Source organism: Desmodus rotundus, chromosome 3 (assembly GCF_022682495.2).
Source record: "Desmodus rotundus isolate HL8 chromosome 3, HLdesRot8A.1, whole genome shotgun sequence".
Lineage (NCBI taxonomy): Eukaryota > Metazoa > Chordata > Mammalia > Chiroptera > Phyllostomidae > Desmodus > Desmodus rotundus.
The window spans coordinates 105,690,508-105,707,086 of NC_071389.1; the positions used below are offsets into that span (position 1 = coordinate 105,690,508).

Genomic DNA, 16,579 nt, shown 5'->3' on the forward strand with positions numbered 1-16,579 from the left:
AGAATGAGATAGATCTAGATCAAGTGATACAGAAAGATACTTGAATGCTACTACATTATTTAAAAAAAAAACAAGTTGTAAAGCCATGTATCCATATTGTAAAATATATTTTGGACGTGCATAAAGAAATGCTATAGTAGTATAAAGATGATTATGTAGTTTTCTCTCTCGAAGTCAGAATTATGAAGGATTTTAAACTTTTGTTTTGTAAATTGTTCTTTTTTTACAATCGGCATGTATTAATTTTATAATCTGAAAAAATCTTGGCTGTATATACATATATGCATATTTGTATTACCCAGTATTACAAATATGCATATTCCACAGTATACACTGTGGACAAATAACTAGACCTTAGTGGTTGTTATGAAAATCACTTTCAGCACAAGTGTTCTGCATCTTCAAATCGAATATTCCTGTAGCACTGGAACAACCATTGTGCCTAGGGTTTCTGTGTGAAAATATGCTTTTTTCTTTTCTGATTGGACTCATAGTTGAAACCTGTTCTCCTTTTCCATCATCAGCTTTAATGAATGGGCTCATAGCACCATTCACAGGATATGCCATCGCTCATTTTAATTTTTAAAATTATAATAGCAATTTAAGCTTGTCTTCAATATTCAAACAATACTGAATTTTGTAAAGTAAAAACTTAAAGTCCCCGTTCCCACTCACCTTCAAGTCCCACACCCCAAAGTTAGAAATGGTTCATTGTATGGTCTTCCAAACTTCTCTGCATGTGCAAACATGTTTGTGCATTTTTGTTAGACAAGTAAAATTATATCATATATGCCAATAAATATCTTTTCACACCATAGGTTTAGATATACTACATTCTTTTAAGGAAACGAATAACATTCTATTTTATAGGTGTATCACAATTTATTTCACCATTACCCTTCAATATAATTTTTGCTCTTGCCATCAGTGCTGCAAAAATATTTTTACATATTTTTTCCCACTTTAGTGAGAAGATCTGAAGGACAAATTCCTACAGGTAGAGTTAGTGTTGGTCAAAAAGTATGTACATGGCTAATAATTATTATCTTGTGGCACTAAATTAATTCCTACCACTAAATTCCTACCAGCAGTGATTGTATGAATTCCTTTCTCACACACACCTGTATCTATATTGTAATTATTATTGTCTTAAAATGTTCATCAATCTGATATGTGAAAAAATGAATCTCATTATTTCATCTGAATTTCTTTCAGTGAGTGATGATGAACACGTCTTTGTTGCCACACCTATTTGAAAATGTAATCCAGGTTCTGCAGATCTAACAGGAAGGCTGGGCTAGAATTTACATCTTGGTTAAGTGGTCAGAGGGATGTCCGAATGTGCTTGGAAATGGGGTCCAGGAGAGAGCTTTGAAGACGAGGAGACAGAGAGGACGGTGCAAGGTACTATATTTATGGTTTCATCTCTGGCCATCATGGCAGGGGTGGGCATACGTCAGATGGTGGCATATTTCCATGCATAGAAACCAATACCTGTATGGCTGCTGATTAAACATCCTTGAGTCCCTTACCTGGCTGAGATGGGCCATCTTTTCCCATTCAGCTTGTTTTGAAAGTATGGAAATCTTGTCTATTTTACTGTGTGTACTTCTCCCCATAGAGATCTGGCATGATATTGATTCAGCATCTGGAGAGCCAATACCAGTTTATCAAGTCTGTATCCATCACCTAACAGTATCTCTATACCTAAGGAATTTCACAAAAACCTGTTTTTTAAATATATTTATTGATTATGCTATTACAGTTGTCCCATTTTCCCTCCTTCACTCCACTTCATCCTGCCCACCCTCTCCCTCCCACATTCCCCCCCTATAATTCATGTCCATGGGTCATTCATATAAGTTCTTTGGCTTCTACATTTCCTATACTATCCTTACCCCTCCCCCTGTCTATTTTCCACCTACCATTTATGCTATTTATTCTCTGTACCTTTCCCCCCTCTCTCCCCCTCCCAATCCTCTATTGATAACCCTCCATGTGATCTCCATTTCTGTGGTTCTGTTCCTCTTCTAGTTGTTTGCTTAGTTTGCTTTTGTTTTTGTTTTAGGTGTGATTGTTAATAACTGTGAGTTTGCTGTCATTTTTACTGTTCCTATTTTTTATCTTCTTTTTCTTAGATAAATCCCTTTAACATTTCATATAATAAGGGCTTGGTGATGATGAACTCCTTGAACTCGACCTTATCGGGGAAGCACTTTATCTTCCCTTCCATTCTAAATTAAAGCTTTGCTGGATAGAGCAATCTTGGATGTAGGCCCTTGCCTTTCATGACTTGGAATACTTCTTGCCAGCCCCTTCTTGCCTGTAAGGTCTCCTTTGAGAAATCAGCTGACAGTCTTATGGGAACTCCTTTATAGGTAACTGTGTCCTTATTTCTTGCTGCTTCTAAGATTCTCTCCTTCTGTGTAATCTTGGGTAATGTAATGATGATGTTACTTGGTGTGTTCCTCCTTGGGTCCAGCTTCTTTGGGAATCTCTGAGCTTCCTGGACTTCCTGGAAGTCTATTTCCTGTGCCAGATTAGGAAAGTTCTCCTTCATTATTTGTTCAAATAAGTTTTCAATTTTTTGTTCTTCCTCTTCTCCTTCTAGTACCCCTATAATTCGGGTGTTGGAATGTTTCAAGATGTCCTGGAGGTTCCGAAGCCTCTCCTCATTTTTTTGAATTCTTGTTGCTTCATTCTTTTCTGATTGGATGTTTCTTTCTTCCTTCTGGTCCACACCGTTGATTTGAGTCCCAGTTTCTTTCCCATCACTATCAGTTCCCTGTACATTTTCCTTTTGTTCTCTTAGCATAGCCTTCATTTTTTCATCTAATTTGTGACCAAATTCAACCAATTCTGTGGGCTTCCTGATTACCAGTGTTTTGAACTGTGCATCTGATAGGTTGGCTATCTCTTCATTGCTTAGTTGTATTTTTTTCTGGAGCTTTGATCTTTCCTTTGTGCCATTTTTTTTTTTGGTTGGCGCACCTGTTATGTAAAGGGGCGGAGCCTTAGGTGTTCACCAGTGTGGGGTAACGCTGGTTGCTGCACTGTTATGCTGTATGTGGGGGAGGAGCCGAGAGGGAACAATGGCGCCTACTCCACTCTCTGCAGGATTTCAGTCACTCCCTCCACTACCCACAATCAAATTGGGCCCTCCTGGTGCTGCTTCCCGAGTGGGTGGGCTGTGGATGACCTTGTGGGTCTTTCCAATGAACTCTCCTGTGAGGCTGAGTCTCCTGCTGCCACCCCAACCCCCATGGGTGTTTTCAATCAGAGGTTTGAGGCTTTATTTCCCCGAGCTGGAGCCTTGGGTTGCGCAGTCTGCTTCTCTCCCCCGCCGTTCTTCCTGGTCTATCTATGTGTGAATGTGGGGCTGCGGGGTCTGCTAGCTGCAGCCTGGCCTGCCCAGTTCCACAATCCGCCACCTCGCTGGGTCCACCAGCTGCTGCCTTGCCGCACGTCCTCTCCGCCCTGGCTGCCCGTCTCTGCCCCTCTCACCGGTCTGGATGAATTTTTCTCCTTTATCTCCTTGGTTGTCGGACTTCCGACAACAGTTCGATTTTCTGTCAGTTCTGCTTGTTTTTTGTTTTTAAATTGTTGTCGTCCTTCTTTTGGTTGTGCGAGGAGGCACAGTGTGTCTACCTACGCTTCCATCTTGGCTGGAAGCCCATGAAAACCTGTTTTAGAATCACTTCTTCAAATGGTCATGTTTCAAACCTCTGTAAAGAAATTGTAAATGTGGAAAAATACAGATAGCTTCCTCAGTGCAGAAAGGATGTTCAAATGTCTTTGCCACCAGTAGTAGCTCAGTCACATTTTACCTCCTCAGTTGTCATGGATTCATAAGGCATCTGTAACCCCCGCATATGTAAACTATAATGCTTGCACCAATGCACATTATTTTCCTCTTTTAGAATCAGGTGTCTTGATAGAGGTGCAAGGCTCCCTGAGCAGGACTGTCACCAAGATGGGGGGTGGGAGCAGATAGACTGGCCTCCAGGGTACTTTGTGACAGGGACCATGTGAGGAACTCACAGATGCCACTGCCTTGTTCACCATTTAGGATGTCTTTACTGTTCATCTCCACTCGCCACCCAGAGACACTTACTTCTGAAAGAATATGACTCCCGACCACCAGGGCCTCCCAAAATGAGTCAATTTCACGTAAATGTCAGGGGAGGGTGTTTCTCCTGATTCCCTTTCGGTTCCCCAGGTAGGTCCAGTGGTTCTCTCTTTTTTAAACACCTGTCAGCTTTTTCCCTATGGACTCTGTGTCTTGAGAGGTTATGTCTTCCACACACGCTACCTTCACAGATAGTTCATTATTTCTGTCTCTATCTTTTTAAAAGATTGTATTGATAAAGAGAGGGAAACAAGGGAGAAAGAGGGAGAGAAACATCAGTATGTGGTTCCCTCTCATGCACCCCCTACTGGGGACCTGGCCCACAACCCAGGCACGTGCCCTGACTGGGAACTGAACCAGCGACCTTCTGGTTCTCAGGCCAGCACTCGATCCACTGAGCCACACCAGCCAAAGCTCTCTCTCTCTCTCTTTTTTAATCAAGCAAATATGTATATGACATAGGCACATAGGCCTTCTGGTTAACCTGTAGCACCAAAAGCAAGGGGATGTAATATGTTAGTACTTCATGAGTAAACCTGACCTTACCCTCCCCCCACCACAGTAGTGATCTCTATATTCCTAAAAAGGGAAGGACTCTTAGCTGAAAACATCTTATTTCCTTTATCCCACCCTCTGACTTTCCTAATTAGTTTGAAGTTGGCCGTGAAAGAGGGTGAGAGGTTTAAGATCACCCACCTCACCCTTCCCCCACACCTGAAAAAGGAAAATTTACATTCACATTTTGCTGGTGACAGGAGGCCTAAGTCAAACATTTAAGCAGAAAACATCCTGGGAAATGAGCTGCTGGTCACTGGAACTACAGCACACAGAGTTCCCTGTAGGGATCAGGTTGTTAAGACCACGTAAGGACAAGATGCTGTAAAAGTGTCTGCTTTTTCCAGTTTAATTTTACCAGAGCACATAAATCCACTGACAGGTTTCTCTAAACAGTTGTTTTCAACTTTAAATAAAAATTTAAAATAATTAACACCTGGCTTGCTTTTTTAAATTTTTGATATATGAAGTAGAATGGGAAGATTTGAGGACTATGGAAGACATTCTAATTTAAGAAAAAAGAACACAATTTTTCATAATCAGACATATTTGACTTTGAACCCTGGCTTCACCAAATGTTTGGCTATATGGCCTTGGAAAAGTCACTTTTAAGTATTGATTGGCTTTTGGTCGAGTGGGAATGTTACTGCCTTACAGTCTTGTAAACATGAAATAAAAAATATGGAAAAGACGGTAGGTACATGTCTGTCTGGCCCAGTACCCTCCTTTCCCATCTCTTTATATCACAATGAGTCAGAGCATCTATTTCATTTGTTTAAGGGAGCACTGGATGCTACAAGGTGACACTGACCCTAAGGAAGTGACAGTCATGGGGGGTGTGGGAAAGGCAGAAGACAGTCCTGTCTTACCTGTAGAAGCAAGGCACCCAGTCATTCCCAAGGAAGGTGAAGAGTGGTGTCATGGGAGCTCTCACCCAGGCCTCAAGCTTTACTCACGCAACCACACTGCCTTGAAGGCCCCTGTCATGACATAGAGGAAAGGGAGGCACCTCCTTCCTGAATTAGCTGAAGGGAGGTGACAGGAGGAGGTTGAGAGGTCTAGCCAATGATTTCTTGCCCTGAAGTATCTCTCAGAACTGAAGCTTCACTCCTGGCCAACAGGAGCCAACGGAACTAAGTCCTGGATTCTGGCAACTGCTTCCCCAGTCAGGGTCCTGTTCCCAGTTTTCCTCCCTGCCTCCCTGGAGAGAGAGAAGGCTCAGGGCCTGACCCATAGCCACTGGGGACCCTGTTCTGGTGGGGGTCCTTGAGCCACCAACATATAACTACCCAGGTCACTTGTGAAAAATGCACACTACTGGCGCTCTCCATCACCTACTTGGCCAAGGAGCCTGCCTGGATGTGGGATGCAAAGCAAAAGACCATCAGCCGGGTGTATTGAAAACACTGAGATAAGAAATGATTGACTCATGGGAACAAGACTTCAGGCTGATTGTGCTCTGAGCAACTAAGACAAAACAGTGCCAGGCACTGCTAAATTTTAGAATAAGTGTGGAAAATAGCAAGAAAATAAAGATATCTTTGACCTAGCCCCTGTCACAGGAGGGCAGTGGTGTAGTAGAGAAGGTATGAGCATTTGTGTCAGATGGACCAGGCCCTTTTCTAGTTATTTTGGAGGACAAAGGACTTGGCAGTGATGGTGGAGGTAGGACCGTGATGGTAGTTCTCACTCTTCACACAAGTTACTACATGCCAAGCACTATTAGGTGCTTTATAGCTGTTAGCTACCAAGGCCCTGTGAGGTAGTTACTATTATTACTTCTATTTTATTTTAATTTTTTTATCCTCACCCAAGGACATTTTCTCATTGCTTTTAGCAAGAGAGGAAGGGAGAGAGGGTTTAGAGAGAGAGGAAGGAGGGGAGAAAAAGAAACATCGATGTGACAGGGAAATATCGATTTGTTGCCTTCATTTGTGCTCTCACTAGAGACCGAACCCACAACCTAGGCATGTGACATGACCAAGAATTGAACCTGCGACCTTTTGGTTTCCAGGACAATGCCCAACCAACTAAGCCACACTGGCCAGGACACTTCTGTTTTACACTCGTAGATGAAGAATCTGAGATGCTTAAGTTAAATGACATAAGCTCTCTCAGTGTTCATTTCTTAACTGCACAATGGGAATTTTAAAAAATATTGTCCTGCAGAGTTGGAGAAATAATGACTAGTTCACATCAAGTTCATGGTATACAAAGATATTCGATAACTGCACATTTTGTTCTATAAGAATGGGCCCCAGTGAAATAATAGAAAGGACCAAAATATCTTATTATAGGGATGTAACCTGGAAGTCACCTTTGTGTCCAGCAATAGGAAAAGACTTAGCAGATTAGGACAGAATATTATACAGCCACTAAAATATCTATGAAAAATGTAAAAGTAGAATGTTTATAAGTATTGTTAGATTAATAAAAACACAAAATAGTATATAATTAAAAGTTGGTAGATGTAGGCTATTTAATGCTGTTACATACTGCCTTCCAATTTAAAACCACAACAGAAGCAAAAGTAGTGTCAGGTGCCACAAGTGACAGCTGCTGTCAACATGATGAGAATAACAACTAAGGTGTCAGATGTGCAAAGGACACCAACCCCTTTAACTACACTAGCATATACAGTGAGTGGCCCTATCAATAATATTATTTTGTTGTTATACTGAGAATGTAACACATTTTTGGGACACATCCTGGAAAAAAAGTTGGGCTTCAGTAGATATACCACATGCCAATCAATCTGTTGCACTCTTTAAGTCCAATAAAGTTTCTTGATCCAGTGATTAGAAGGTGACTTTACTGGTGAGGTAGGAAAGCTTCCCTTAAAAGGTCTTTTCCCTTGTTCAGCTGGCAGCATACAGATTTAGTAATATGCAGATTTTCTCTGACTAGGAAAGAGTGGTACTGTAGCACTTAACCTCTAAGGAGATTATTTCATAAAATATTGATTTTTTGCACATAATAGAGATAGTTCTTGAATAGAAAATGTAAGCGTAAGCAAAAATTCTTTCATTATCTCAGTTCATGAACAAGAAAAGTAATGAATCCTACTGGGAGGTGGGCTTCCTCAATGTTTTGGTTCCAAGAACAGATGTGCAAAAAAAAAAAAAGAGAGAGAGACTAACCTGGATTGTGCAGCCTTTTACTATAAGTTGTGATGGCAAAGCTATAGACTTTGTTGCAAGTTGTCGTTTTTTTTTGCCTCTGTACTTCTTAAGCTACACCCGGACCTTTTCCGAAAATCAGACTCATTTACTGAGCTGTTGCAGGTCAATACAGTTCACCAGCTAGTGCTGCCTTGTGAAAGCCGGCAGCAGCACCACATCATCTAAAGAGAAATGCCAGGTCTATGCTCTGCACAGGCCTCCCACCCTCCCCATTTTACCTGCAATTCTTGTCCTTTTTGATCCTACTCTGTAGCTGATAGCTGTGCTGGAGATAGAACAGCCAGTTACAGTGGAGGAGCAGTGGTCCCCAAATCTAGAGGGGCCTGAGCAAGTTAGTCATTCTGTCTGTGTTTGCTTCCTTGACTGTGAAAAAGGAACAGCTACAGATGTTGTCAGGATCAGATGAGAAAATTCAAGTGAAAGTGCTTTCAAAATAAATGTAATGGTCACAATGAGTTATCAGTTCACACCCACTAGGTTCAATCTTTGGTCAGGGCATATACAGTTGCAGGTTCAATCCCCAGTTGGGGTGCATATGGGAGGTAACTGACCAATGTTTCTCTCTCACATTGATGTTCCCCGCCCCCCATCTCTCTCTCCCCTCACCTAAAATCAATAAACATATCCTCAGGTTAAGATTTAAAAAAATGCCGACTGGATTTTTCAGTCTTAAAAAAAATGTAAGTAATTAAGAAAGCATTATCTCCTAGTCTAATTGGCAGCATTTCTTATTGGTGCATCTTAGAATCAGAGGTCTTATATTTGATGATATTTGGTACTTATTAAAGGTAGCCAATGAGCATGGCATCTAAGTTAATGTGACATCTTTAGCTGGTTCATTGACAAATATTATAGTATAATTCTTATTTCTCAAACATTGAAATGAATTTACACTTGTTTTAGGACTTGCATGGAATTTTTGTTAGCCGTCAGAGTTGTGTGCTATTTTTTGACCCCTTATTCTGTTCCAAGCACTGTGCTAAGGGCTTTTTGTTCATTGCCTTGTTGGTGCCTAAAAACAATGATATGTAGAAGGTCCTATTTCCTATTTTATAGAAAAGGGAACTTAGGTTAAAAAATATTAAAGAACACTCCCAGCGTTCTTCAGCAACTGAATGACACAGCCAAGACTTAAATCCATTTGACTCCAGAAGAGCTGCTCTTGACAGCTCTCCAGAGTACCTTTAAAACTGATTGTAAATTGGGTCTTAAAATCACAGACAATTCAACAAACCAGAAGGAGATGAGAAAAGGAAGATGGATGTAGTTTCATAGTAGTTGCAGACTTTGGAGCATTTTCTAGTTTCACTTAAGTCAACTTGGTCGACTCTGCATTTTCAAGTTACTGGAAGGAGGTTGGAGTGCAGATGAGTGAGAATCTAGAGTTACATGTTCCAGCTTTCTCCTTCTGTGAGTTCTCCAGATCAACTGTAAAACTAATTAAGTTTCTGTCTTCCACTTTTATTCTCCAAGCATTCTGGTTTTATTTTAGTGTGCATAAATACCTATGGAGAGAGCTACAAGTATCTGTCTGAGATGCAGAGCCAGAACAAGGGTATTCTGTAACAAAATCCCAAAACACGGAACCGTGGAGCTACAAAGGATCTCAGAGATTGATGCACATTGAAACCACCTATGAAACTTTTCCAAGAACTAGATCTCAGTGGTTCCCAAAACAGGCTTCCTGGGTCAGCAGCAGTAGCATCACCTGGGAACGTATTAGAAATGCAGATTGTCAGGCCCCAGCCCAGACCTCTGGATCAGAGACTGTGGGGGTGGGTTCCTGCCATCTGTGTTTTATTTACAAAGCCTGCTTACGTTTGAGAAGCACTGAACAAAAGCAAAAATTTGGATGGGATCCTGAGGCTATTCCTCCTTTTTGGAAGTACATTGCAGCTGTATTTCAAATTCAGTTAAAAAACATTTACTTTTATATTTTATACATGAAATGTCTTCGAGCATTGTATTTAAAAGCGTAAGAATCCTAACCTAAAAATTTGATCTTATTCTCCCACTTTCCTCCTTAGCAATTAAAATTGACTAAAAATATCTTTTCTTAAAAAGTTTGTCAGTCTGAAGTGTTTTCTGCGTTAAATTGTAAGGTAGTAGATGACAGAAACCACATTGTTTCACCTAATTTGGAAACATCCACATTAATAATGAACAAATAGATATGTGATATCACTAAAACTATTCTACAAACTTCCTTGGGATATTCATTTTTCTGTATGGGCATTTGGTTAATATAGTTAATACAACTATTAATATTTTGTTAATAGTTGTTAATAAAAATCACTTTTTAAACTTATTGACTCCAGAGAAAAATAGTAAAAAGTTGCTATAGCCAAAGGGATAAGAGAGAACAGTTTTCTGGTTCCTGAATGTCTTTAATTAATTCAATTTCTGAAATGTTTCTTTCCCTACTAATGTTTTGATTTGATTCTTGTTCTGGAGAACTGTGGAATTTGTTCAGGCCAGCATTTCCCAAATGGCATTCCTGTAGGACATCAGCTTGGTTCCCAAAGCAAATGTTCTGGGGTAAATACACCTGGGAAATGCTGTGTTAAAAAAAGAAAAGATTAAATTGATAGATTCAAGTCATGACTTGTTTGAGTTTTTAGTAGGTAATATGAATTGTGACTCTCCAGGGGGTTATGTCATACACAGCATTTGCCATATTTTTCTACTAAAAATTTTTGGAAACAAACCAATAAAGCACTGTGTCTAAGGTCCTTTGGCACTGACATGGAAATATTGCTATACAGAATCTGTTCCTGTGATGGTAATTTATGCAAAGAAATTTTGCCTGTCAATTTGTTGGATGATTATCTTAGTTTGTAAATATCCCACAAACTGATTTTTGGTGCCCTAGTACTAAAATATAGTTCCTGGATATACAAGATGTATGTCTAGGTGCATCTCTGCTTTAAGTAATGTGTTCTAAGCAATTTAATAAATATATATAAGCATGATGATTAGTGTTCAAATTAAAATCTTTGTTAAAAATTTTGTCTTTATTTTGATAAAAGAGAAAGCCAGTTGACGTTTTGACCTTATTGGTGGTAAAGTTATTTCAATTATTAATGTTTTCTCAATGAGTATTTATTGAGTATAATGTTAAGTAATATTTTACTCAGTACTTAAGGCATTAAAAACTATTAGTTTTTTATTGCTGAATAACAAAAATTATCACAAACAGAGGCTTCAAACATCACCCATATATCAGCTCACAGTTCTGCAGGTTCAAAGTCCAGCTAGACACAGCCAGGTCTCTGCTCAGGGTGTCATGAAGCCGGAATCCAGATGTTGGCCAAGTGCAGTTCCTGTCTGGAGGCATTCACGTTATCAGCAGAATCCAGTTCCTTGCAGTCGTGTAACTGAGGTTCCCATTTTCTTGCCTGTTGTCAGTAGGGTGTTGCTCTCTGTCCAGTATGCTGCTTTCAGGTCCTTTCCACACGGCCCCCTCCACCTGTGGGACAATGGGGCATGTCCAGTCTCTCGTTTGCTTTAAATCTCTGACTTTTTCTTCTGCCTCTAGCCAGAGAAAACTCCACTATTAATGATTCATTGTGATTAGGTCAGGCCCACCTGGCTAATCTCCCTTTCTTGAAGGCAACTGTGCCATGTAACATAATCACAGGAGTAATGTCACATGCGCAGATTCCACCCACATTCTGAGGGGGAGGAGATGCTGCAAGAATGAAGGGCATGTGGGATCATCTTAGAATTCTGCCTACCACCAAGTGTTAAGATGCATCCCAATTCTCCAAAGTTTAAAAATTGGGAGATGCCCTGACTGATGTGACTGTCTTGGCTGAGCATCAGTCTGCAAAATGAAAGTTTGACAGTTCAATTCCCAGTCAGGGCGCATTCCTGGGTTGCAGGCCCAGTCCCCGGTTGGGGCATGTACAAGAGGCAACTCATTGATGTTTCTCTCACACATCAATGTTTCGCTCCCTCTTTCCCTTCCTTCTCCTATCTCTAAAAATGAATAAATAAAATCTTTTTAAAAGAATGAGGAGATCGAGAAATATAAACAGAATATAAATTTAAAAATAAATACTACACAAAGTGCTTCAGTAGTTTATAGGGTGACATCAGTGGGAGCAGCTAGTGAGAAAAGTTACATAGAGTTTTTTAAAAAATTGTATTAGGACCAGAGGGATAATAGTAGAATGGCTGGCATTTATTGAGTTATAAGCCACCAGTATTGTCCTGTTCATGTATATTATATCATTTGATCTTTACAAAAATCCTACTACAATTATTCCCATTTTGCAACCGAGGGAACAGAGGTTTGGAGAGGTGAACTCTGGCAAGTGGCAGAACCAGGAGCAATGTCAAGGCAATGGATTCCTTGTTACTATTTAATGTAACAACCTTTGTTAAGTCATTACCCTGAGCCAGGCACTTTGCCTGGTACTGTTAATACAAAAGTAAGATCCAATTTCTGCCTCTGGGAAGTCACAATAAGAGAGGGTGTCCAGGAAACAAACCATTGCCCTGGAGTATGTAGAGTTTGATAACAGTGCAATGACTTCACAAAGGATGATCAAATTCACTTCTGTGGGTCACCAAGGGCTTCCTGAAGGAGGTGACACTTGAGCTAAATCTGAAGAATGACTAATTCTCCAGGAGAATGTGGAGGGTTGTGATGGACAAGGAGAAATCCCAAAAATGGACAGAGGCAAGGAAGAATGAAGACATGTGACCTAGTAAGAATAACTCTAGTTTACTAGGGAGAGATATGAGATGAGGCTGAAAAAGAAGCCATGCATCCAATCATCAGTGGACTTGCTCAACGTAATGGCCTGATTGGATTTATCCCATAGGTAGGGAATCCATTGAGCTGTTTTAAGCAGGGGAATAACATGGACAGAGTTGTACCCCCAAAAAGGTCATTTTAGCATTAATGTGGAGGATGCATTTGAGAAGAATAGGAGTAGAGCAGGGAGACCAGTTAGAAGACTATCATCACAGTCTAGATGAGCAATATTGAGGGCCTGTGGTGAGAAGCAAAGCAGACAAATGTGAGGGGACCATGGAGAGATGAGGTATGGTGACCTGTTAGATTGAGGGCATGAACAAGAAAGAGAACTTAGAATCACTCCTGGGTGTGGTTTAGCTTATTGTTCAGTATTGCCCAAATGAAGTTTGAGTTATCGGTATGACCCCCAAGTGGAGACATCAGAACCCACGTGCAGATGTTTCAGTGTTACGATGGACACATGCCCAGCATATGAGAGCATTCATGTGGGATTACTTCCTAGAGCAGATGACTCTTAGGGAGATAGGAAGAAAACCAGGGGGGACAGTGGAAGAGGTTTTCTAGAGCAAGTGAAAATTGCCTAGAGAGCCCCAAAGGATGGGGGTAGCTGGGGAGAAAATGGCATCCAGATGAAGAGAGTGTTACCATATGATTTTACAGTGGTGCACTCAGCACAGAGTGATGCAGGGACTGTGCCCAAGAGGTGAGCACACTGTCTACTATGAGGTCACTGCAACGTGGTCCTGAAAGCTCTTCCTCAGGCTTAGGAATTTGATTTATTTTGTTTGTTAATTATTATTATTGTTGAAGTGGAAGTGGCTTTGTTTCTCAGCAGTGGCCTCTCCTTAACCAAGTTCACCAAGACTGAGTCACACATGTAGACAATGCATTGATTTGCAGGGGAAACTATAATGGCAGCCGGCCTGGCTGACCAGGGCCCATTCCACGGGAAACTGAGCTGCTAGGAGACTGCTCTGGTATCATGACCTAGTGAAGGAGATTGCTAGACGACTACAATGTTCTCCAGTATCGGAGCCTGACCAGCACTTTCCCAATCAACAGACATGGATAGACATTTTGGTTGACCTAGCAGATGGCTGCTGTCCACTCCTTCTTGCTCCTTAGGTTCCCTTTTAGTCACACTTTTTCTCCAAATCAGCTTTCTTGTTTGCTTCTCCTTGCCAAATTACAATCACTCTTTTCCTTTAAATTTTTTAATGGCCAGGAAATGGCATAGAATAACTGCCAAGTCACATAAATTAACTTTTTTGTTAATGTTCATAAACCGCTCGTGAGTTTTTGTCTGTTGTTGTCTGGGCATGTGACTGAGTGTGGGGCATGGACCCATCTTTACATGGTGCAGAAAAAAAGGCAGCTGCGTGTTTGGCAGGCTTCAAGTCTCCTTCTACTTCCAAGTTGGGCTTTGGTCTTGATCTTGAGTGATAGGGATTGTCTGGTAAAGGTCATGTGTTTTCACTTTGGTGACCCTGGATGGATCTCCCAGGTCAGGTTACACCCAGTCCAGCACACACTGGTGTAAAACTTTGCATGCTGCTTTTGACAGCAACAAAATAGCTGCAGGCCGTAATAACTGATGCAGGTTCAGAATTTATAAAGTAGAATACTGCACAGTGACGTTTTATCTGTGCACTTGTTGACAAGCTTGCCTTTCTCTAAACTCTGCTGCAGAAGGCAACTCTGCTGCCTTCTCTTCCCAGCGACACAGCATGAGCTCCTTCTGGGTTTATCGCACTGAGTTCCATAGTGATGCACCACAGCCTTAAGCACAGCAGGACTGACTTTCACCTCCTGCACTTTCCGATCCTCCAAAGTGGGTAGCTCCACTGTCCCAGGAATGAAGGCGGTGGCCCCAACCAGGACAAGGCACCTGCAGCCACATCGTCCCTCTCTCCTACCATCACTTTTTAATCCCGCTTCTTTGATATTACTCCCAGGTTTTGGTTGGAGCTTTGGGTCACCCCCAGCTCCTCAGTCACTCATCTGTAGAGCCCGCCTTTTCTTGATTTAGGCATTCCAGTTACATCCATGTACAGATCTTTAACCATGTAAATTGTGGGTGACAACTTTCCAGGTTTTAAGGGGCAACCCACAGTCATCCCCTGTGAAGAAGAGTCAGAGAAGGTTAGACAAGAGGGTATGCTAGATTTAAAAGTTCTTGCAAAAAAAGAAAACCCCTAACCAAATAGCTCAATTGGTTAGAGCATCATCCCTATATGCTGGGGTTGTGAGTTTGAACCCCGGTTGGGGCACATACAAGACTTAACCAATGGCCCTGGCCAGTGGCTCAGTTGACTGGTGCCTTGTCCCATACATCAGAAGGTTTATGCGTTAGCTTCCAGGTCAGGGCGTGTACAGGAGGCAACTGATCCATGCTTCTCTCTCACATTGATGTTTCCCTCTGTCTCTTTCTCCTTCTTTCTCTGAAAAATCAAAATCAATAAACATATCCTTGGGTGAGAATTTAAAAAAATAATAAATGTATATATAAAACTCTATATAAAAAAGATGTAACCAATGAATGCATAAATAAGTAGAACAACAAATAAATGTTTCTCTTTCTTCCCCTTCCATTCTCTCTAAAATCAATTGAAAAATGTTAATAAAATAAATAAAAGTTATTGCAGGTGTAACACCTGGCCAAGGATGTGAATTCTAAGGATATGCCTTGTCCTTGTGAATCCTAGGGAGACGCTGGAGGTGTGGATTTGGGGCAGTGGCACAGCTCGATGAAATTGTGTTTGGGGGGCGTTTTCTGCGACTGAGGGTAAACTACATTACAGTAAGGATTGACTAGAGGGCAAGAGGCCAGTGAAGAAACTGAGGCAGTGGAGGTAGGTGGACTGTGCAAAGCCAGGACTGAAATGGTGACAAAGTGTAGAAAGGAAATACCATGTTGAACAAAGGTTTCAAGGAGAGAAGCCACAAGACCTGGTGACTGATGGGTTATAGCAGATAAAGTTGAGGAACTCATTGACACACACACACACTTTTTCTTTAGTTCTATGATTCTTATTGTGCTTTAGGTATTTTAATTAATATTACTCATTGTTTTAGGTGTATGTCTGTGAGCACTACATATGTGTGAAACTTGACAGTTTCAGTCTGTCAGAGTCTGGGACTCCTCCCCTGGTCTACTTAGGTTTAACAGAATGAGCAGCTTCTTAGAAATTCCAACCTGTAGTCTAATCCAGATGATTTTCCTTTGTCAGATCTCTTAGGAAGAAATTTCCTGATATAAGCAGAATAAGGAATGGAATTTTGAGAGAAACTCAGGCTGATGAGGAGGAGAACTGACCTCTCGAGCAGTAAGCATTTATTAAGCACTACATGCCTAAGAAGGCATGAAGTGCTGTGAAGGCTCTGAAACCTGAATGCCTTCTCAGGAGCTGGATTCTCCTTGTAAGAAACAAGCAGCAGCAAGCAGCATAAGGGCCTATATGAGCTATATAGGCTTGTCCATGGCAATGGGTGGTATTTGCATAAAAGCAATGGGCCCTTGGAAGCCATCTCAGAAAAAAACGAAGGTCAGGAAGACAAAAATCTCTTAGCATGAAGGCCATGATAAAGGCAAATAGGCAAATTGGGACTGACATGGTTAGTCACAGAGTCCAGAGAGATTCATCCTTTCTTATTCCTCAGGCTTATTCTTTGCAAAACACTTTTATGTGTATAAATCTCATTTTAGCCTTGACACAATTCAGCAAAGGAGGCATGGTGGGGATTGTAAAGGGGGGAAAGGATTTGAAAGAGATTTATGATGTTGAAACAGCAGGACTTTATGACCAATTAATCTTAAGGTAAAGGGTGAGTGAAGCATTGAGGATGACCCTCTTCCACTCACTCACTCACTTGCTTATTAAATTACCTGCTCAGCAAACACTTCTTGAGGTCCAGTACACATTGTGTCTGTGCCCTGGTGCTACC

The 16,579-nt window shown here is 41.1% G+C and overlaps 1 long non-coding RNA gene and 1 pseudogene across 1 annotated transcript in view; one reads left to right on the forward strand and one right to left on the reverse strand.

Moving 5' to 3' along the window:
• The window catches only part of LOC139440796 (uncharacterized), a 102,234-nt gene that overhangs the window by 80,225 nt on the left and 5,430 nt on the right, over nucleotides 1-16,579 (forward strand). Inside the window, exon 2 of the long non-coding RNA XR_011651008.1 lies at nucleotides 1,216-1,404. This is a non-coding gene — a long non-coding RNA (uncharacterized lncRNA). The remainder of the gene's footprint in view (nucleotides 1-1,215; nucleotides 1,405-16,579) is intronic.
• Nucleotides 13,509-16,556, reverse strand: LOC123478755 (NADH dehydrogenase [ubiquinone] 1 alpha subcomplex subunit 8 pseudogene; annotated as a pseudogene).